This window comes from Gossypium arboreum, chromosome 11, assembly GCF_025698485.1.
Source record: "Gossypium arboreum isolate Shixiya-1 chromosome 11, ASM2569848v2, whole genome shotgun sequence".
NCBI classification, from domain to species: Eukaryota; Viridiplantae; Streptophyta; class Magnoliopsida; order Malvales; family Malvaceae; genus Gossypium; species Gossypium arboreum.
This window is the reverse complement of record NC_069080.1, coordinates 48893883-48902271: the sequence shown is the minus strand read 5'-3', so window position 1 is coordinate 48902271 and position 8389 is coordinate 48893883.

Sequence of the window (8389 nt, the reverse complement as noted above, 5' to 3'; positions counted from 1 at the left end):
TTGTCGACAAAAACTTGAGGTTTAAAGGAGGAAAGAATCGGCCAAAGATGATAAGCAAAATAAGAGAATTTTGCTAGGAAAAATCGCCACAGAAGAAAGTGTAGCTTTCGGGATTTCGGCTTTTTATGGCCAAAGGCTATGAAGGTTTTGAAACTTCTGAAGGGAAGGATGGAGATGAACAAGAAGTTAGAAGGGTTCGGCTATGAAGGAGAAAGGAGAATAAGAAAAAGGTTGATGAAGAGAGGGGAGAAAAATGAAGAGGGAAATGGTCAGCAAATGGCCCAACTTCCCCTTAATGCCGAATTTATACTGACCTTAACCCTAGCCAAATTTTGCCTCCCTAAAGCTCCCCTTGGCCGGCCAACTCTTGCTCCTTAAGAGTCCATTATTCGGCCAACACAGCTCTCCCTAATCAAGTCCTAAATTCTCTCCCTTATCCCTCCTTACTCAATCTCTGAGCAACTCCAACTCTTCCTAACAGTCTTTCACTTCGGCCCACTACTTACCTTTTCCATTCATAAAAATTAATCCCTTATTTGCGGTCATTGTGACTTGAACACAGGTCCTCCCAATCATCCACACGCCACTTATAGTATTCCCAGTGGCGTCACTTAGCCACTTTACCACATGCTTCCTTGTGATTTATTTTACACAATTAATACCTAAAAGCCCAATTAACCAGAACCCCTTTTTCTTATGGAATTAAAATTAATTAAAACTATCGGGTTTTAGCTTAAGCTTGGGCCTTCTAGAGGCCCACTAACGTACTTAATCCTACGACAAACAAATAGGGCACAGAATTTTTAAATATTTCCAACATTTTTAAAATTCCCAAAATTTGGGGCGTTACAGTTCTTTCAGTTGAATTTTCAATGTATGATTACCTATAGATTATTTTGAGATATTATCGATAGAAATTATAGGTTGAGAAGAATTTATATTGAATATGAGTTGAGAATTTTGCTTGAGGACAAGCAAATACTTAAGTGGGGGGTATTTGATAAACCGTAATCTATACATATTTTTACCCCATGGTTAATGCATTTTATGGATGATTTTTCCTTAGAATTTGTGAATTCGATGCTCCTAATTCCTTAATTTCATGTTTTATACTTAGATGAGCATAGGAGAGCGACAGGAATGAGAAACGAGCCAAAAACTGAGAAAATGGGCCAAAGTACGAAATCAACACGGCCTAGACTTCCTCACACGGGCAGACCACGTGGCTGTGTCAATTTGGCAGAATTGAAGCACGACTTACACGGGTAGACCACATGCCCGTGCCTATTTAACAGGCTTGACAACGGCCTGAAGTAATCGTACACGGGCGTGCCCTTGCCAAGCCCAAGTTGAGTCCAATTCGGAAAAGGCTAATTTTGAGGGCTTTTAGGCATTCTAAAGCCTATAAATACACCCTAAAGGAAGAGGAAAGGGGACACGGAGAGAAGGAGGCAAGGAACTGCTTAAGGGAAGCTGATTGATCCATCTTAGAAGCCGGAGTCACCATCAAGACTGAAGATCTCCCCTCAGTTTCCCTTCAGGAGTTTTGGGTTTTCTTTATGTTTTGTATTCATTAGTCTTCTGAGATGTTTTCCTTTTTAGTTATGAATTAAATCCCCTAAATACCTAAGGGGAATGAAATCTAAGACAAATCTTGTTATTATTTTCTGAATTGTATGATAAATATTTAACTTGTTCTTAATTATGTGTTCTTAATTCTTATTTTGACATCCCAGGATACTGATTCAAGATAAGCTCTTATTCAAAGGAGGAATAAACCCTGTCTAAGAGTAAATTTGTCATAATTAAGCGGAGTTGATTGCGCGCCTAGACATAGAGTGACAAGATTTTTCCAGATTAGGGTGAAATCTAATAAAGGGATCCATAGATCGAGTTAATGCAACCCTAAGGTGTTAAATAGAGAAAAGTCTCAATTATTCAATCTAGGGATTAGACGTTATTAGTCCTGAATAGGGATAATAACATAACTTAGGGATCTCTACGGGACAAGTTAAATGAATAAATCGTCTGATTCAGAGCCAGAATAACAAGTAAAGTCTAGGTGGATTTTTCCTTAGGTATTGTCTTAATTCAATCGTTTTCCAAAAGTAATCCCCCAATTCTACTTTCTATGAATTCTTAGTTTAGATAATTATTTAGTTAAAACAAAACCCCCTTATTCTTAGGCTAGATAATAAAAAGACAGTCATTACTAGTACTTTTAGTTCCTTTGCGTTCGACAATCTGGTCTTGCTAAAACTATACTACTGTTCGATAGGTACACTTGCCTACGTCATGATAATAGTTAGTTTCAAGAACGATATAAATATTTAAAACCTGTCACATGAAAATCGCGATCACCCGTCTGGGCTAAATCCAATCCATAACATATGCTTGACAGGACTCATATTAGGATTACCCGTCTGGGCTAAATCCCGTCTGCAATAAATGCAGGACCTTATTCATTTTGGGAAATCGCATATCCATTGAATTTTCCATTTATTCAAATGGAATTTAGCATCTTTCAAGCATTATCAAGCATGTGGTCAATCTCATATATTTATGCATTTATGCAATTCAAATGTTCACCTTCAACTCAAGCATAAAATTAACATTTTTATCATTTATCATTTATCATTTGTCGGGAACTTTCATTTATCGGGCTTTAACGAGTATGTGATCATTTCACATATTTATGGAATTTATACAATTCACAAACACAACATTAAATTCAAGCATAAAAAGTTACACGAACTTACCTCGACATTGTTCGTGTACGTAAAATCTACTAATCCGACATTTTCCTCTTTCCTCGTCCAAGCTCCGAATTTGGTCTATCCGGATCTATACAAGTAAATTTAACATCAATTTATCATATTTCACATTCAAGTGGACTTAATTTGCATCCTAGGCAAAATTACCATTTTGCCCCTAACTTTTCCATAAATTCTAATTTCGTCCCTAGGCTCGGAAAATAAAATTTGTGCAATTTAATTCTTATTTCAAGCTTAACCAAAATTCCCTTACAAAATTTACACCACATGTATTCATAAAAATTCAGCATTTTTCTTCAATTTCACAACTTTATATTTTAGTCCCTAAATCATGTTTTCATCAAAACTCAAATTGTAAAAGTTGTTTATCTATCAACAACCTTTCATTTTCTACCATAAATTTTTAATTTTCTGCATATACATCCATGACCAATTTTCCATACTTTGATAACTTCTCAAATTGATCCCCCAAATAGATAGATTAAGCTATCCCGATTTCAAAAATATCAAAATTACTAAAAACGGGCCAAGAAAACTTACCCAATTTGGCCATGAAAGTTTATTCTCTCTCTCCTAGAGTTTCCATGTATTTTTGGGGAAGAAGATTGTAACACCCCTAACCCGTATCCGTCGCCGAACTAGGCTTAATGGCATTACCAGACGAATCGGAACATTTAAATTTCATTTCATAAACATCAGAGCATCAGAGATCAACATTAATATAGACTCCCTTATAAAGGTCTTCAAGACCTAAAACGTGCATCAGAAAAGAGTCGGGACTAAACCGAAGACATGCAAAAATTTCCCAAAACATAAACACTTTTCAAACAAATACAGGTCAAACGCTCATGTAATCAGGCCGTGTGCCTTACACGGTATTAGACACACCCATGTGATTACACCGTGTCAAAATAGGGCATACATACTAGCTTGCTCACACAGCCACAAGACACACCCGTGTGCCTTGGCCGTGGTCGAGTCTGATTTGGGCCACACGGCTAGACACACGCCCATATGCCTTGACCGTGGTCGAATCTAAGTTACAATTTTAGGGTACCCCAAGGGACACACAGCCATGAAACATAGCTGTGTGTCGCACACGGTTGAGACACACGCTTGTGTCTCTGCCTGTATGGACAAAAATAGGTCATTTGAATAGCCAACTTGCCACCCCAATTAGGTCAAACCAACAAGCACCAAACCAAGCATATATACACAACAACTTCAGCCAATTTCTATACCAAACCATACATCATTCATGCCATAAAAATATTATCCATTTACATGCTCATAAACTCAACTCAATTGTGCCAAAACATAAGACCAAATCATATCAAATCTTCCTAAACTTACCATTTCTCTTAGCCATTCATGAACACATCAAATACATCAAATAGATCATCTTGCATCTCATTTCATATACCAAAATCAAAAACATAAACACAACCATATCAAGTCATATCACATATCTAAATATAAACATTACAAATCCTATCCAAAGTACTTCTAGCCTATACATGCCATACTTTACAATATACAATTTCAAAAGGTACCAAAATGAGATCCGATAGTGTGGTGAAGATCCTCGATGATCCTCGAGCTCACAGTAGCTTCGATATCTATAAAACAATACAAACAGACACAAAGTAAGCTTTCATAAGCTTAGTAAGCTCGTACTAAATATCATCAACAACTTATAAAATATAAAACATCAATACATAAACACTTATTAGTTCTCGATTCATTTATCAATTCTATGCCAACGTAATTCATATCTTTACATCAATCCACGAACTTCATATAAATAATATCATATACCACATAGGTATCGTACATACCTGAACCTTCCTGTATTTATTCATTTTCATTCTCATCTTTCGTCCAGATATTTTAAAACTTTCCGAAGATTATTCATGCTTTGAGCATTCGCACACTTAGTACTTTATTCATGCTTTAAGTATCCGCACACTTAGTACTTTAAGGCTTAGCTGAAGCTATAATTGTTTTCGCACACTTAGTGCGATCTCAATTAACCGAAGCTATCTCGGTATCGCACACTTAGTGCCTCATACAGCCAAAGCTATACCATTTCTCACACTTAGTGCTATTTATAATAGAAGCTATTTTGAATCGCACACTTAGTGCCAACTACAGCTGATTTATCATCGTATTCAATCTATAATCAAATATATACATAAATTTATATATAATTAAAGCATCAAAAATATACTTGTAACATCATTTAACACTTACGAACTTACCTCGTACTCAGAATTGTTGACTCGGACTGTTTACTCTATAATCTTCGACTTCCCTCGATCTAAGTCTGAATTCCTCTTTTCTTGATCTATATGTATTCAAAATTAATCCTTTTATTCACTAAATCATTCAAACCAATCCATATACACATAATTAAGGCATTTTACAAACTAACCATCACATTTTCACATTTCAACACTTTAGTCCCAAAATCACAAAATACACATAATTTGCTTGTACACAATCTTAGCTGAATTTTCCTAGTACTCATACTAGTCCACACATTTCATTTATTTCACATTTTAGTCCCTCAAAATAACATTTTCACAATTTAGCCCAAATTGCTCAAATTCATCAAAAATCCAAAGACAAAACATGTAAACCCAACATCAAGCTTTCATATTTCACAATTTAACAACACAAAACTCATGAATTCATCCATGTCATATTTCAAAATCATCATAAAAATTAGAAATTGAGACATGGGCTTGATAGTATACAAAGCAATGATTACAAAAACGTAGAAATTATCAAAAACTGAGTCAAAACTGCACTTCAATCAAGTAATCAAAGTGTCGAACCCTAGCAAGCTTATTTCTTTTCTTTTCCTTTGAATTTTCGGAAAAGATGAGTGAAAAATGGATGAACAAACTATTTTTATTTTATTTAACAAACATTAATGCACATTTTACCATTCTACCCCTTTAATAAACCATTTAAAACCATCATTTTAATGCCCATTTATGTCCATTCCCACTATCAATGGACTAATTACAACTTAAGGACCTTTTTTTAATAAGACAAATCAAATAGGCACTCTTAACATATAGCATGTAACTTTTACATTTTACGCGATTAGGTCCTTTTATCAAATTAAGCACACAAACGATTAAATTTTCATACAAAATTTTAACACATACTAATTCACGTATAATAAACACGAAAAATAAAATAAATTTTTTTTATGCGGATCTGTGGTCCAGAAACCACTGTTCCGAATAGGGTCTAAACCGGACTGTTACAATTCTCCCCTTTAGGGATTTTCGTCCCTGAAAATCTTACCATTAAACAAATTCGAATATTGCTGTCTCATAGCATCTTCAGGCTCCCACGTGGCCTTTTCAATACCGTGTCGATGCCACATCACTTTTACTAACGGAATTTTCTTATTTCGCAGTTCTTTAATCTTGCGAGCTAAGATACAGATCGGGTTTTCTTCGTAAGTCATATCAGACATAATTTCAATCTCAGACGGAGAAATCACATGCGAAGGATCGGATCTGTATCATCGAAGCATCGATACGTGAAACATATCATGAATCCTTTCTAACTCTGTGGCAACAACAATCTATATGATATCAGCGTAATACGCTCAGTAATCTCATACGGTCCAATGAACCTCGGACTCACCTTACCTTTATTACCGAACCAAAGCACTTTCTTCCAGGGAGATACCTTTAAAAAGACTTTGTCACCGATATTAAATTCAATGTCTTTTCTTTTCAAATCTGTATATGATTTCTGACGATCAGAAGCTATTTTTAGACTACCTCGGATCACCTTCACTTTATGCTCAGGTTCTTTTATCAAATCAACCCCGTGTATCTTATTTTCACTGAGCTCAGTCCAATACAAAGGTGTACAACATTTGCGACCATATAAAGCCTAGTAAGGTGCCATTTTAATGCTCGACTAAAAACTATTATTATAAGCGAATTCAATCAAGGGCAAATACTATTCCCACGTACCTTCAAACTCAAGAATGCAACATCTTAACATATCCTCGAGTATCTAAATAATCCACTCAGATTGACCATCTGTTTGCGGGTGAAAAGTAGTACTGAAGTGAAATTTAGTACCCAAAGCATCTTGCAATTTCTTCCAGAATCGTGATGTGAATCTCGAATCTCTGTCTGACACTATAGACAATGGCACACCATGCAATCTCACAATAACTTAGCCAACTTATCTAACGAGTAATCAGATCGAACAGGAATAAAATGAGCTGATTTTGTCAATCAATCTACTACGACCCAAATAGCATCTTTCATTCTTGGAGATAGAGGCAAACCTAAAACAAAATCCATTATTACTCGATCCCATTTCCACTTCGGAACCATAACAGGTTGTACGAAACCAGATGGCACCTAATGTTCAACTTTAACTTGCTGACAGATCAAACATTTCGAAACAAAGTCAGAGATATCTCTTTTCACTCCAAACCACCAAAATGCTGTTCCAAATCGTTATACATTTTCTTACTTCTCAAATGCACAGATAACCAATTGTTATGAGCTTCACTCAAAATCATCTGAATCAACTCTGGATTTCTCTGAACACAAATTCTATCTCAGAATCTCAGACAATCATATTTATCAACTCTGAATTTTGAATCAGACTCTACATCACACTAAGCTTGTTTAGCTAAAATCTCATTATCAATCTTCTAAGCTTCGATAATCTGTTGTAAGAACAAAGGTCTTGCTTTTAATTTAGCTAAAACTGAACCATCACCGGACAGAACCAAATGAGCATTCATTGCATGAAAACTAAACAACGATTTCTGACTTAAGGTATCAGCAACAACATTTGCTTTTCTCGGATGATAATCAATCATAAGTTCATAGTCTTTTAGCAGTTCTAACCATCTTCTTTGTCGCAGATTTAGATCTTTCTGAGTCATCAAATACTTCAAACTCTTATGATCAGAATATACATGACATTTCTCACTGAACAGGTAGTGAAGCCAAATCTTTAGAGCAAACACAATCGCAACTAACTCAAGATCATGTGTCAGATAGTTTTTTTCGTGCAGCTTTAACTGTCTCGAAGCACATGTAATGACTTTACCTTCTTTCATCAAAACACATCCTAGTCCGATCAACGAAGTATCACTGTAGATTACAAATTCTTTACCCGATTCGGGTTGTACCAATACTGGAGCTTCAGTCAACAAAGTTTTCAACTGATCAAAACTGTTCTGACACTTTTCAGACCACACAAACTTCACATCTTTCTGAAGCAGTTTTGTCAATGGATTCGCAATCATTGAAAAACCTTTTACAAATCTTCTATAATAACCAGCAAGTCCCAAAAAATTACAAACTTTAGAGACATTCCTTTGAGGTTTCCAATCCAAAATAGCTGAAATTTTGCTCAGATCAACTCGGATACCAGAAGCTGATACAATATGACCAAGAAAACCAACTTCTCGCAACCAGAATTCACATTTACTGAACTTCGCATACAACTGTTTATCTCGCAGAATCTGTAGCACTAATTTCAAATGCTCAGCATGTTCAGATTCATCACGTGAATAAATCAATATATCATCAATGAATATAATAACAAATTGA